This window comes from Mercenaria mercenaria, chromosome 2 (genome assembly GCF_021730395.1).
Source record: "Mercenaria mercenaria strain notata chromosome 2, MADL_Memer_1, whole genome shotgun sequence".
In the NCBI taxonomy this organism is placed as follows: domain Eukaryota; kingdom Metazoa; phylum Mollusca; class Bivalvia; order Venerida; family Veneridae; genus Mercenaria; species Mercenaria mercenaria.
This window is the reverse complement of record NC_069362.1, coordinates 48,635,517-48,651,102: the sequence shown is the minus strand read 5'-3', so window position 1 is coordinate 48,651,102 and position 15,586 is coordinate 48,635,517. Positions and strand designations below refer to the sequence as shown.

The 15,586-nt window shown below is 35.8% G+C and overlaps 1 protein-coding gene across 1 annotated transcript in view; it reads left to right on the top strand.

Annotated features, from left to right (window-relative positions):
* Positions 1 to 15,586, top strand: part of LOC123563897 (voltage-dependent anion-selective channel protein 2-like) — a 372,548-nt gene that overhangs the window by 287,424 nt on the left and 69,538 nt on the right. The gene's annotated exons all lie outside the window — the stretch shown is intronic.

The window sequence follows — 15,586 nt, the reverse complement described above, 5'->3', positions numbered from 1 at the left end:
TATATATCAAGGTCCACTGTCGGCACCATATCCCCGTGATCTTGTACAAGTCTGATCAATGTACGTACAGCTACATTGTATCTTGTCCAGTTTTAAACTGGTAAGCATTCATGTTACACATCCTGGTTCCCTAGATCGATAATCATTCATTATAAATCTGGCTAGCTCCAATTCTTTGAATCTTTTCTAAGTTATCAATGTTCTTTTTAGCTAAATGGGATCACAGATGACAGAGCCATACTCAAGCTTGTATTAAACTAAAGTTGAAGGCTGTTTATTTACATTCAAATGGACAATATGTTCCATGTAGAATCTGTTGCAAAGTGACATACATATGGGAAAATTAGACCCATCGATTTTTCACACGCGTGAAAATATTTTATATAGCGCAAAGAAGGAGCCCTTTACTTTATTTAAATTCATGGAAAAAGTATTATAGGTATTTTAGCTTTGCAAACGATGTGATAATATTCAATGCATTGTCTTTCTTATGAATATTTTATTTTAAAAATGAATTTTAAAGAAAATGGTCTTTTTTGCGTATACTTTATGTCTGTCTATCTACAATTAGAAATATAGTAAAATATGGATAATTTGCTGAAATTTCTTCTGTTTAACAAAGAATAAATATATTCTTATGTGTGCTTAAAGACCTTTGCAAACAACTTAGTAATCTATATTCATTTAGCTATTGTTTCATACTAATTTCAGTTTTCTAGGTGAAGAAGAAAATGGTCTTTTTTAAGCATTTTGCAGATGAGTATAGGTTTTTTTCCTTATCGGAAAGACTCGAACATTCCCGTATGTTTCCGTCAATTCTTACGGAATTTAAGATCCTTAACGGTAAAGACTGATATCTTCTCACACGCTAAACAGCACACATGTACGGATTTATAAATTAGTGGACGCTCCATAATATGATTTGTTTACAGCCAATAGTCAATTTTAAACAGCTTGAGGATCGAAGTTCAAAATTTAAAACAGAAACGTTGAAATTTAAGGCGTCATATATTGGGCAAGTTAGAAGTAGAAAATTAAAATTCAAATTTTGATAGGATGATGTTGAATTTCGCTTACATTGAATTTCGCACAGACTCGGAAATCGAAATAAAAAATAAAAAGAATTCGTCGAATTTCGAGGCAGAATTGAAATTAGATCCAGCAGGATGACCGAAATTCAAATATTTTGAGGGGAGCGGTCGTCCAGTGAATAATGCGTCGGCCGCTCAACCCAGGGCTCGTGGGTTCGAGCATCCGTGAAAGGGGTCACGACCATGACTTCTCATATGACACCAGTACTGAGTTTTCCAGGCAGCTGGCTGTTTAAAAGACAGTTTTACATTCAATACCAGTTTTGTCGATACAAAGCAACCTAAGTCCAAAACGAGGTCAAGTTCAAGGTCAAGGTCAAACTGAGGTTAGGTGATGTCTGAAGATGAGGAATGGTCACAGGTTACATCGGCATTAGTATCAAGTCATTCTAGTAAGGGGTATTGATGCTGGACGAAACGGTCCCATTTGGTTAACCTCGTACGGATGGACGGACGGACGGACGAACGAACAATCACTATATGCCTCCCGCATCAGTAGATGCCGGGGGCATAAAAACTTGAATTTCGATATATCCGATTTTGCACGATTTTTAATCTTTGAATCTTGAGCAGATCGCAGTTTCAGTATTATATTGAAATTCAGCTTTTCAAAATTTGAAGTACGATTTTCGAGATGGCTCGACACTAATTGCTTGCTCGATATTTGACTTTTTCATTTCAGTATCAATCTTGGAACAGGCTGTTCATTCAATACGAGATCGAAATTTGGCTTTTGGAATATTATAAATTTCGATCATTGAACTGGCCCGAAATTAAAAGCTATTTGGCAATTTGACGTTTTTCGATCTTCAGGTGTAGCTTAGGATCAAAATTCGATAAGTTATGAAGTTGAATTTCGATCTTCGAGCTGGCATAAGATTCTAAGCTAGTTGGACACCGCTCACGACATAATAATAAATGTGCAGTTATTTGATTATATAAAAAAAAACTACTTAAAATCTTTATTTCATAATCATGAACATCAAAGAAAGTATTATAAAAGCGAGTTTCCATCTGACTGTAAGAAAGTAGAAATTACTTTTGGAAAGTCATTGTTTGGTTTTATAATAATGTGTTTGTTGAGAATACCGTTATAAATAAACCACCAACAGCCTTTTAGGTTTCTATTTTCTAATCTATCTTTGCAATCACTGTAAATTAGACTTAACAATATCCCTAAATCCATATGATCAAAAGTATTAATGTAACGGTACATTGGCGAAGAAGGGATAGACATCGGCCTGAAATACGGAGTCGGCCGAAAACTAGCGAACAGTCTCGACAGCCGATTTACCTGGCCAAACGTATTATCGGCTTTTGTGGTGATTTTCACGATGGGTCTAATTTTCCCATATGTACCCACTGTATCTTACCCAATGAGTTGCACTCACTGAGTTGCCTTATAATGAGCTGTACTCACTTGGTAATGTCCAGTGAATTGTACTTACTGAGTGTTGCCCTGTGAATTGTACTTTAAGTATTGCTCTTTCAACTGAATAAAATGAGTATAGCCCAGTAAATTATACTCTATGGGTAAAGTATCCCGGCACAACCAGTTTCCGACACAACAAGTTTTCTGTCCAGTTTTGTTCATATGCGTGTCCAACTCTTTCAATTGGTTTATCGCCTCATACTTTCTATCACCATAACTGCTATAAAAGCATGCCATTTAGGTTTCAAGTATCTTACTAAATCCCTAGTATGATCTGTGATTTTGAAAGTCTTCAGTAGAAAGTCATGCTGGAAATTTCCAACCTAAATCCGATCATGTGTGGTATTACATTACTGCTAAGCTTTTGACACTCCGAATATTAAAAATGCTCTGAAAATGAAGAAAGCTGTTGCAAGGACAGGCATCAGGATTGCATTGTCAAAATAATTTTGTGTAGTATGCTTCACAATTTTTGAAGGAAACATGGGTTAAGGAACATACATTTAGCGGAAAAAAATATACATGTATAAATAATGGACATTGGTTCAAGTAAGAATATGTAGTAGCCAAGGAAACATGCAAGTTGTTTAGTAATAAGAAAACCCTTCTGAAAACATGGCACTGCTACATCAAAGGAATTTATATAAATTTCCAAGTACCAAAACTGGGTGAAAGTAGGTTTCTAACTTGTTCTGTCTCCACTGTAAACAATGAAACAATCGCAACTGATAAATTTGGCTTGTAAAGATTTTTATCATACAAAGTCTTAGACGGTCGAAAATAGGTGGTGGTCGGAAATAGGTTGTTTGGGGATACCCTCTAAACTGTACCCTGCGAAATGGGACCCCTGAGCATTGTCCAATGAATTTTGTGTGACGAGGTTTACTAACCAAATATTGCCATATATGTGAACTGTTCCTACTAAGTATAATGCCCTATAACTTGTATAATTCGACTGATTATTGCCCAGTCAATTCTTCTCAATCAGTATTGCCGAGGGAATTGCCTTGCTGGATATTTTACAGTCAGATTTACCCACCAAATTTTTCTCATTGGAGTATTGCCTGGTGAACTGTACACATGGAGTATTTTTCGGTGATGTACACAATGAGTATTGCAACTATGAACTCACTGAGTACTCACTATGTATTGCCTTACGCATTACATACTCATCGTGAACTTACCTATTAAGTACAGTCCGTCAAGCAAGATGGGCATTGCGTCTGTGTCCAAGTTAATGAAGTCACTGACTTCCAATTACATGCTCCTCACTTTTTTGAGCTCAAAAGCTTTTTTATGGTGTAGATCTTTCATGTGAGGAAGTCATACAACTGATTTACGGAAGATATGTGGTCCTACCAAAATGCTCATCTGTCCCTGAAATAATGTCCGGAGATGCAACTGGGAGTTTTCCTTCACCATTTAAAGCTAAAAGGTTGCAATGACTTAAAATGTATCAGTATATGACTTTAAACTAAACAAACAAACAAAAATCCCGTCTTTACTCACTTGTTGTCTGGCAGCTTATTCCGGTGAATTTACCTCACTTGCATATTACGCAGTGAATTTCAATCCCTAAACTTCACACCAGTGAATTATTATCAATGTGTATTGCCCAGCAAAATGTTCTCACTCGAGTATAGTCTGTCGAATTGTACAGACCGAGTTTTTCCCTGCAAATAGTACATACTTAGTATTGCCTTGTGAATTGTACTCACTTTTTTCCTCAATTATGATCGTACAGACGTGTGAACTTACTAATCCAGTATGGTCTATCAAAGTTAACTCATTATATATATTGTCTGGCAAATTGTACTTACCGGATATTGCCCTGCAAGTTGATCTCACATAAGTATTGCCCTGTGAATTGTACCCTCCAAATATTGTTCTGTGAACTGCACCCTCTGCGTATTACCTGGAAAATTATATTAACTAGCCCCTTAGTACTGGCCTGTGAACTTTACTCTCTTTACCTTGCCACTAATTGTACTAAATGAGTATCGTCTGCTAATTTATTCTCACTCGAGTATTGCCTGGTGAGTTGAACACACCTAGTATTTCCCAGTGAATTTTACATGAGTATTAAGCCGTGAATTGTACTCACTCATGCATTGCCTGTTAACTGTGAATTTTACTCACCAAGTATTACCTGATGAATTTTACTCACTGCGAATTTACTAATCATGTTTTTTACCCACTGAGTTTTGTTTGGCAAATTGTACTCACCGAGTATTGACAGGTGAATTGACCTCACTAGGGTATTTTCTGGTGAATTATATTCTGGGCTGTTGTCCGAATGAATTGTGCTCATCTAGTGTCATCCTACAATGTGTGTACACTTGTTACGTTTTAGCTGGTGAATTGTACTTAGTATTAGCCTGTAAATCATACCTTTCAAATATTGCTTAATGAATTTACTAAGGGAGAATTTCCCTGCAAATTGTTCTCACCTGAGTACTGCCTGGCAAATTGTACACACTGAGCATTCCCTGTGAATTGTTCCAAATGAGAACTGCATGGATAACTGTACTCAGTATTTCTCTGTGAATCGCAACAAATGAGAACTGCTTGGAGACTTGTACTCAAGGAGTTTTTCTCTGTGAGTTGTAACAAATGAGAACTGTTTGGAGACTTGTACTCAAGAAGTTTTTCTCTGTGAATTGTAACAAATGAGAATTGCTTGGAGACTTGTACTCGAGGAGTATTTCCCTGTGGATTGTAACAAATGAGAACTGCTTGTACTCAAGTTTTTCTCTGTGAATTGTAACAAATGAGAACTGCTTGGAGACTTATACTCAAGGAGTTTTTCTCTCTGAATCGTAACAAATGAGAACTGCTTGGAGACTTGTACTCGAGGAGTATTTCCCTGTGAATTGTAACAAATGAGAACTGCTTGGAGACTTGTACTCAAGAAGTTTTCCTCTGTGAATCGTAACAAATGAGAACTGCTTGGAGACTTGTACTCGAGGAGTATTAACAAATGAGAACTGCCTGGAGACTTGTACTCAAAAAGTTTTTCTCTGTGAATTGTAACAAATGAGAACTGCTTGGAGACTTGTACTCAAGGAGTATTTCCCTGTGAATTGTAACAACTGAGAACTGCTTGTAACATTTGAGAACTGCTTGGAGACTTGTACTCGAGGAGTGATTCTCTGTGAGTTGTAACAAATGAGAACTGTTTGGAGACTTGTACTCGAGGAGTAATTCTCTGTGAGTTGTAACAAATGAGAACTGCTTGGAGACTTGTACTCGAGGAGTAATTCTCTGTGAATTGTAACAAATGAAAACTGCTTGGAGACTTGTACTCGAGGAGTATTTCCTTGTGAATTGTAACAAATGAGAACTGCTTGGAGACTTGTACTCGAGGAGTATTTCCCTGTGAATTGTAACAAATGAGAACTGCTTGGAGACTTGTTCTCGAGGAGTATTTCCCTGTGAATTGTAACAAATGAGAACTGCTTGGAGACTTGTACTCGAGGAGTAATTCTCTGTGAATTGTAACAAATGAAAACTGCTTGGAGACTTGTACTCGAGGAGTATTTCCCTGTGAATTGTAACAAATGAGAACTGCTTGGAGACTTGTACTCGAGGAGTATTTCCCTATGAATTGTAACAAATGAGAACTGCTTGGAGACTTGTACTCGAGGAGTATTTCCCTGTGAATTGTAACAAATGAGAGCTGCTTGGAGACTTGTACTCCAGGAGTATTTCCCTGTGAATTGTAACAATTGAGAACTGCTTGGAGACTTGTACTCGAGTATTTCTCTGTGAATTGTAACAAATGAGAACTGCTTGGAGACTTGTACTCTAGGAGTATTTCCCTGTGAATTTTAACAACTGAGAACTCCCTGGAGAGTTGTATTCATGGAGTATATCTCTGAGAATTGTACCAACTGAAAACTGCCTGCAGAGTTGCACTCAACGAGTATTTATCTGTGAATTTAAACAACTGAGAACTGCTTGGAGAGTTGTATGCAGTGAGTACTCCCCCATTGAATTTGCGTGAAGAGTTGTACTCGAGTATTCCCCTATAGACTGTTCAAACTGAAAACTGCATGGTGTGTTGTACTCAGTATTCCCCCATGGATTGTATCAACTGAGAACTGCCTGTAGTCATACTCATGGAGTATTCCCCCATGAATTTTAACTACTGAGAACTGCCTGGAAAACTGTACTCATAAGACTTCCTAGTTTCTATTTAAAATGTCATTAAATCCAACGAAAAATCATAAAATTGTGTTAATTCAATATTTATCTTTACCGTCAAAAAAGTTAGTTTTAGCTTTAACTAAAAGTTCCTTTTTTGAAATTTTTATCTCCAACTTTGGATTTTTTTAAGGCCATTTTGTTCATGTTTATTTGTGAGTGAAGTTAGATTGCAGGTTCTGTATTGAAGAAAAAGCCATTCTTTATATCATTACATCAATGTTGTTTATATGTAAACAAATATGTTTTTTTCTTTCCTACAAAATATATAGGTACTATCTAATTTTGACCAGTATACCCTCCAGTTCTCAAACATATATGGTGGTGTAAAAACAACGACACTATAACTATTTCATTAATACTTTTATTTTTTGTTACATAAAACACACAAAGGACCAGCAACTCGTTCATTTATATTTATCACTTTAAGACTTGACGAATAATTACCGATTTCTGTGTTACCATATTTTTTGGATCATGGAATCCATTTAATCTTTGGATAATAAGAGTTCCGCTTAAACTGGTGCCAAGTGGCATGATGGGTATTGCATGTTTCATAACCCCTCATGAACAAACTCAGTCACACCGAGTCTGCTAATACTCTGCTTTGGTCACATTCTATACTTCAGAAGGACCTTATAGATTTCATTATAAATTAGCAATTGAACTTTGCTCTAAATAAGCGAATTTACAACACCTTTTACATCATTATAATTTCAGATAAATGAATCTTCCATGATACCTGGTCCAGTGTAAGTTTCTTCACATACCAGTCAATAGCAATCAAAAGACAAAACTAGCAAATAAATATTCTATTACATCACAATAATCATACTGCACTTGTAAAATAGTGTAGCAGAAATTACAAACTTTCCATCAGTTAACCTTTACCCTGCTAAATATGTAAAATGGACTGGTCCATCATTCAATTTCGGCAGTACCACATTGTATTCAAAGGGGTGTTCAGTGGAACTTTACTGACTGAATTGCAAACAGTGCAGACCATGGTCAGCCTGCATATACGGCCAGCTTGCACGTCCATGCAGGATGATCTTGGTCTGCACTGTTTGCAAAAGTAGAATCACTTGCTGCCAGCAGGCTAAAGGTTAAACTTCCACAAAAATTTGTTGATTTAGGTTTTATGGCACATCAACACAGTACAAGTTACATGGCGCTGAAAGACGACTAAAATCTTTTAATTCGTGAGATACACTAATATTTCCATGTCCCTAACTACCACTTATAAAATATGTTACTTAACAAGATATTGTAAGCGAAGATATTTTTCCTTTAATGCCGTCAAGACATAAATGCATTCATTTATTTGTAACACTATTCTTGAAAAATAACTTATGTATGTGTGAAAATATATTTAAAAACATGATTTGTTTCCTATGAATGGAAGTTGAGTAATAAAAAATATAATCAACATAATCAACTTCCCTAACCATTATAACCAATGGTTGAATGAAAATGGCAAACTTTAAGGCACTTTAAAGCTTCAGCGGAAAAACAAGCTTCTTCAACTCAAAATTACAAACAAATACATGAACAACATCTGACACTATGTACATGGTATTTGCTGTTAAACAGATTATTCAAAATATTGTGCAAATAATGTCATGATCTACACTGGTCGCAAAGACAGAATAAATCTTGCCCAGCATGATAAGGGTTAAACTGAAAATGAGCTAAGGCTATTTGTTTAGGCATGATCATCATTTTTTATACTTTATACACTAAACAGACTATTAGTACCATGAGCATTAAATCTGGCTCCAATGATACAAGACTTAATGTGTAAACCAGTCTAAAAAATTTAGCAACTGATTGGTTGAGTTTGAATTCAAATTCCTCAAAAACCAATGGCATGATTGCATTCTGTGACTGCTCTTGTTAACAAATAACTTCTTGAAATATTTGCTGAAAGCAGTTTCAGTCTTTGAAAATGCCTCAACTGTCATAGTAAAGATGACTCTTAAATTGTAGAGCTTGCAGTTTAGTACATACATTCAAATAAAACATAAAACCTGAAACAGTGAATCAGTTTCTGCCTCTACTAATACTGAGTGGAAGCTTTTGAACAAACATGTATTGACGATACTTTTCCCTGTGACAAAAAGACAAATGTCTTGAGCCAGGTGTCAGAGCAAAAATTTATCTGAGATCAGCCATAAACAATTATGAAGGCATGTTTCAGACTAGATAAAAACAACTTGAGATATTGTGCTGTAACATTTTTGCAGTTCTATTTATTTCTTTATTTGGGTTTTACTGCACATCAACACAGTATAGGTTATATGGCGCCAAACAGGACTACAAATTTTGGTTTCACATCTCATTTACATCGAAATAAAAACATGAGGTATGGAATCAAAATTTGCATACCTGCTGGAATCACAGAGTTACAGCAAGTGTTAAGACCCTATTAGTCGCGTCTTACGATCATGCAAGGGTAAGTTTGCAGTTCTATTTTACTGACTGGCTTACTGTAAAAGCACATATTTTGGCTGGGTCAAAATTTCGCAATTTTGAAATTTTGAGTATGTTTGTGAGGTTTAATATTCGCAGAACTGAATATTTACAAGAGGATTAATTTTTCGCGAGATGTAGGGCCTCGCGAATATAGCGAAAATTAAACCCTCGCGAAACTTTCTGCTTTTACAGTATTGTTATAAAATGTAAGAATGATTTATCATAATTATGTTATTTTTATCAAAATGTCCATTTCACAGATAAGGACAGTCACTATAAAATATCAAAATCAACACTGGAGAACTTAGAAAAAGAAATAAATACAACAGAAAATAAATAAAGATAACTTGGAAAAGTGAACGAGTACTCATTTTAATTCAACAAAGTATATCGTAATATACTTTTACTACAAAAATGAAACAGCAAAACAGCAAGAGTATAGAATATCAGAAACAAAAACACAAACAAAACAACACTTAACTAGATGCCCACGGGCAACTTGTCGAGCCCATCAGCTGTCAAAAGGACTGGGAGTTGTACACGACACTCTGTCTCATTGAGGCAAACACTTATGCCAAATAAAAAAAAAAAGACTGCAAAAAGTTACAATATAAGTTATTTGTAGTAACAACAAAGGGAAGTAAATGTTAAAAAATAAAAAAATTCTAAGTCCACCCAAAACCCCTTACCAGTAGAGAAAGGTCAAAATACACCTCAAAATTGGATGTAACATGCATGTTGTACTACAGAAAAATGGTCTTGATTTTTCCCTATGACCAGTAATGAAAAAGTTACAATATAAGCTATTTATAGTAACAACAAAGGGAAATAATTCTAAATTTTTGCGAATGACCTTCCATCTCATGATGGTGAACAACTGTGCCAAGTTACATAAAAATCCCTCTATGCATGAAAAAGAAATGCTCCGGACAGTGTCATTCTTGTATCTAACCTTTGACCTCTAAGTGTGACCTTGACCTTAGACCTAAGGTTCTTGCGCAAGACACTCCGTCTCATGGTGGTGAACATTTGTGCCAAGTTACATCAAAATCCCTCCATGCATGAAGAAGAAATGCTCAGGACAAAGTTGTCATTCTTGTATCTTTTGACCTCTAAATGTGACCTTGACCTTAGACCTAGGGACCTGATTCTTGCGCATGACACTCCGTCTCATGATGGTGAACAATTGTGCCAAGTTACATCAAAATCCCTTAATGCATGAAGAAGAAATGCTCCGGACAAAGTCATTATTGAATGTGACCTTGACCTTTGAGATAGGAACCTGGGCACATGACCCTGTTTCGAACTTGACCTAGATATCATCAAGATGAACATTCAGACCAAATTTCATACAGATCCCATGAAAAATATGGCCTCTAGAGGTGTCACAAGGTTTTTCTATTATTTGACCTACTGACCTAGTTTTTGATGGCACGTGACCCTGTTTCGAACTTGACCTAGATATCATCAAGGTGAACATTCTGACCAATTTTCATGAAGATCTCATGAAATATATGGCCTCTAAAGAGGTCACAAGGTTTTTCTATATTTTAGACCTACTGACCTAGTTTTTGACCGCACGTGACCCAGTTTCGAACTTGACCTAGATATCATCAAGATGAACATTCAGACCAACTTTCATACAGATCCCATGAAAAATATGGCTTGTTGAGAGGTCACAAGGTTTTTCTATTATTTGACCTACTGACCTAGTTTTTGATGGCACGTGACCCAGTTTCGAACTTGACCTAGATATCATCAAGGTGAACGTTCTGACCCAATTTTCATGAAGATCTTGTGAAATATATGGCCTCTACAGAAGTCACAAGGTTTTTCTATTTTTAGACCTACTGACCTAGTTTTTTAAGGCATGTGACCCAGTTTCGAACTTGACCTAGATATCATCAAGGTGAACATTCTGACCAATTTTCATGAAGATCTTGTGAAATATATGGCCTCTAGAGAGGTCACAAGGTTTTTCTACTTTTAGACCTACTGACCTAGTTTTTGATGGCACGTGACCCAGTTTCGAACTTGACCTAGATATCATCAAGATGAACATTCTGACCAACTTTCATAAAGATCCCACAAAAAATGTGACCTCTAGAGTGGTCACAAGCAAAAGTTTACGGATGGACGGACTGACGGACGATGGACGCTGCGTGATCACAAAAGCTCACCTTGTCACTTTGTGACAGGTGAGCTAGAAATACGTCCAAGAAATGCAAAGATATACAAACACAATGAAAAATATATACTTTTGATAAACAAGATATAAACCCATAACTTAAACAATGAATATATGAATGCAAAAGTGTTTTGTATGAGACAGCTAAAAACATAAACATTATATTACTGACTGTCATAGTGTCTAAAAATGTACAATGCCTCTAGTTCAAAGGTGTATTTAAAGGTGTATACTAGAATTCCCTGTACAGTCTAACCTGTCTTAAGCAGCCAGCCAGGGGAAACAGACAACTTGGCTGCTTAAGCCAGGTGGCTGCTGATCGGAGAGGCAGCCAGTATATATTTATTTCAGACTTCTGACCAGTGTTCAATCATGACTTTAGACTTTAGGCCCATTTCTATTTCGTTTTACTCTAATTATTTTACCAGGATACACTGACGTGCATTTGCCTTCGCAATACGAATGGTCTTCTTAGCAATCAACAACTCCGGCGTGTTTTTTACAAAACGATTTTCCAACTTCAAACCAAAACAAATTTATTTACGTTTTTCGCCATTTTGGTAAATGGAAGCTACTCTCCGCCCTTACAGTCTACGCTAAAATCTAAGATTGCCTATACGTTCCGTAAATAATCGAGTGGTTTATATTTCTTTTAAACAAAATTAATTTCATATAAATTTAATAGTATTTTGATGAAAGAAATATAAGAAAATCACAAATATGATACTAATAAAAGTTCGAATATTACCTTTAACCGAGATCAAACTGTGAACAACAAAATTGACACGAGGTGACACGCTAATTGCCGATGATTATTGGCCATTTGATCGTAACAAAAAGAGAGTCACACCTTTGGTTATCAGTTTGAATTGAGAAGCTCATGTCATTTTGTTCTTTTTTTTGTTGGTCAGGCAAAACTTAGCAATCATGTGTTTCTCAAAAATTGAGTATTTTCGGCGATTCTCACCTAAAAATTGGTTTTGGGAAGAAACATGGCTACTGAAAATTGTCAAATACGGCAGTCGGCAGGCAATTCCTGTGGGATGATGAAATAGAGGAAAATCCGTTGGGGGAGGTACAAAATGACCGCTGAACAGAGGTGACCGCTGATCGGAGGTCACAGTTAGTACACGTTAGACTGTATATGAGATGGGCGAAATTTTTCCAAATAATAGAATTTCTTCAAACTTTGGATACTGAAGGACAATCATCTAAGAAACAAAAATATAAATCATAGGTCACCGGTAAAAAAATGGTAGTCGCATAATGGCGGATACAAATAGTCCTCAGTTTTTTTGCTCTGTAGAGCTATTTTTCTTATTTTCTTTGCAATTTTTTTGCTAAAATCACATGACAGATCTATGCTTGACATGTAGATAGCATTTTCATAATGAAATAACAACATGACAAAATTTTTCATGGAAACTTAGATCATACACCACCAGTATAATTTGGGGTCTCATTTTTTAGCTGATTTTGCAGTTTGTGTGTTTGACTGAAATTATTTTTCTTGCATCGAACATGACCCCCACTTTTCTCTTGATCTTTAGTTAGCACTGACAATATTCTTCAAGAAAATGTAAGTTACAGACATTTAAAATGGGTCCTGATGTGTGCTGCGGTCATTGGAAATAGGTCAATTTTATATAGAATAAAGAACAACAACTATTTAGTGTGTTATAACCTGAAAACATCCTTTTCCCCCCAAAAAAAAATTCGCCCTGAATTCTAGCGTACGCCTTTAAAACAGATCTTTTAAAATTACTTAATACCCGTTTAAACTCATATCAAACAAGCAAATTCGATGAATTGGTATCCCCCACCGAAAGGGTTTGTGGTGAGGAATGGCAAAAAGATATATCTGGAAAAAAGTTAAGGATGTTAATAAGAAGCAAATAATTTCATTAGTCAAAATCAATTTAACAGAAAACAAATGTTTAATTAAAGAGTACATAATAATAAAAATTATTTTTCTTTTAAAATAATTTGATTTATTTTTAGAGAAATCAAATGTCACGTCCGTTGCTAGGGAACCGATACGCCCTCGCTCTTATCGTTATAAATTGGTACCCGAGTTTATACAAGCCTGTAGCTAGTTAAATTTGATATCGGTAAACAGTCTGTTAAACTTGCATAAAAAGCTGAGAATTCTCGTGCAGCTCTCTGTCTGTTTTTGTACGTTGGCTGAGCGAGTACATGTAAAGTTGACAATTTTGAGTTGACAATTTTATAAAGAATTTATTTCTCTACGCTTGCCGAGAGGTTGTAATAAGAGAAGCGGGCTGGTCTGACAACAACCGACAATGAAGAGAACAGGCGTAATACGAGAGGTCCGTCGTAAATGAGAAGCCGACGAGTGTAACCTTGAAAGCAGGCCTGCTGGCGAACTTGTGGCACCTGAAGGTCGAACAGTCAACACTGGTGACATTGACGATAGAGGAAACAGACTACTACAGGATTATTCTGGTGGGTCAATTGTTATTGACTTTGAACAAATTCTTTCAAATTCTGATGTAGTTCTTTCTAATAACTGTATAAGTAGCAATATTCCATGTGCTAATAATAATTCTCAAAGTGGGTGTGGCGGCATAATGGTATAAAAGTCCTCTTTTTGCAAGTAAATTCCTTCAAACATAGCGGTCACAAAGATGAGTTTTTCAGTTCGGATAATTAACTCGGCCAAATCACCAGCTAATATAAACGCTTTGAAACGATATGCACGTGATAACGGTAAAGTAGATGGGTGGTTTTAACCAAGAATTTCCTATTCTCGATTGCTTCGAATTCAAAAAATCTTTGCTCGGTTGCACTGAATTCTTGTATAATACAGAAAGAAATAAGGAAGATGAAGCAGGAAGGGTTGCGGGCCCATTTGTATCGCCTATTAGTATCGTCCCGTAGAAACTGAATCATTACATTGACCTAGTTTTATGGTAAGGTTAGTTCAAAATCTAGGAAGAACGGGTTACTATCGGACGGCAAAAGTACATACTGGTTGGTGCACGGTCCGGACAACTGGGTATGAAAGAGGTAGTCATCATAAGGAAAATTTAGCAGTGAATATTAGAAAAATGTAGGAGTGAAGATGTATAAGTAAAAAACATAAGAAACTAGTAATTAGTTATTTAAACGGCTCACGCGAAATCTGGGCGTCACGTACATAAAAAAGATGCGTGTAAAGTTCATTATTTAATATTATGGCCTCAAACTTACAGCACCGCTAGAGAATAAATATAGCTGGAAATTTATAGCATTTTTGATAAATTATTGACAGAAAGTTCAACAAAATTACATAAAAACAGCTGATTTTATACAGGATTACATGTGAAATTTTATATGGCACGATCATAAATAACTACTTAGTTTTTATAGTAAATACATGTAAAACACTTTATGCACATAATTCAAACTTTTGGCCGGAAAACACAAAAAACAGTATAGAAAAATATTTAATGATGAATAAGTGGCAGCAATTTAAAAACATAGAGTAAACGGTTACATGTCAAGCATTCTGCTTTATCGACATGGCATATGCAACGAGGCGTGTAGCTTATATTAAACAGGTGTGTGCGTGACCTATATATCGGCCGTGTACGATAGAATAAATATGTCGTTTTAAAATAAACATTAGATTTACTGTTATCATCCTAAAAGTAGCGTATTGACAGTTCATTGCCACAACAGTTGCCACTTAGATTTTTGTAAGTCATGAAGAGAACCGCGGGTCTTTGTGGATAATTTTGCTAATAAACAACTACAACATTAGAAGACAGCATTTGAACAGAAAATAACATCTTATATTATTAGAAACAAAACAAAAATAATTAAAATAAATATATTAATAAATGAAGTAATAAGTAAATAAATGAATAAAAATAAATTAAAGAAAGAAAGATTCTGTCTGCTAAAAGACATCATAAGGTAAATACAATCTTTACTGCAGGGCTGGGCTATCGCATTTGGCAACTGTGTTTTAAAAGATTATATTTCTAAGAACATGGCTTCCAATCGATAAGAATTTTGGGGGATAAATTTCTGAAAATTTATTGTGGCGGGAAAATTCTATCGACTGGAAGGTGACCGGGCTTTTAGATTTCGTTAATCGGTATCAGTTTAAACGTTTTTTGACTTAACCACTATTGTAAGCCCGATTGATCTAGCTCGCGCGTTGTCATAATAGACGCAAACGTGAAC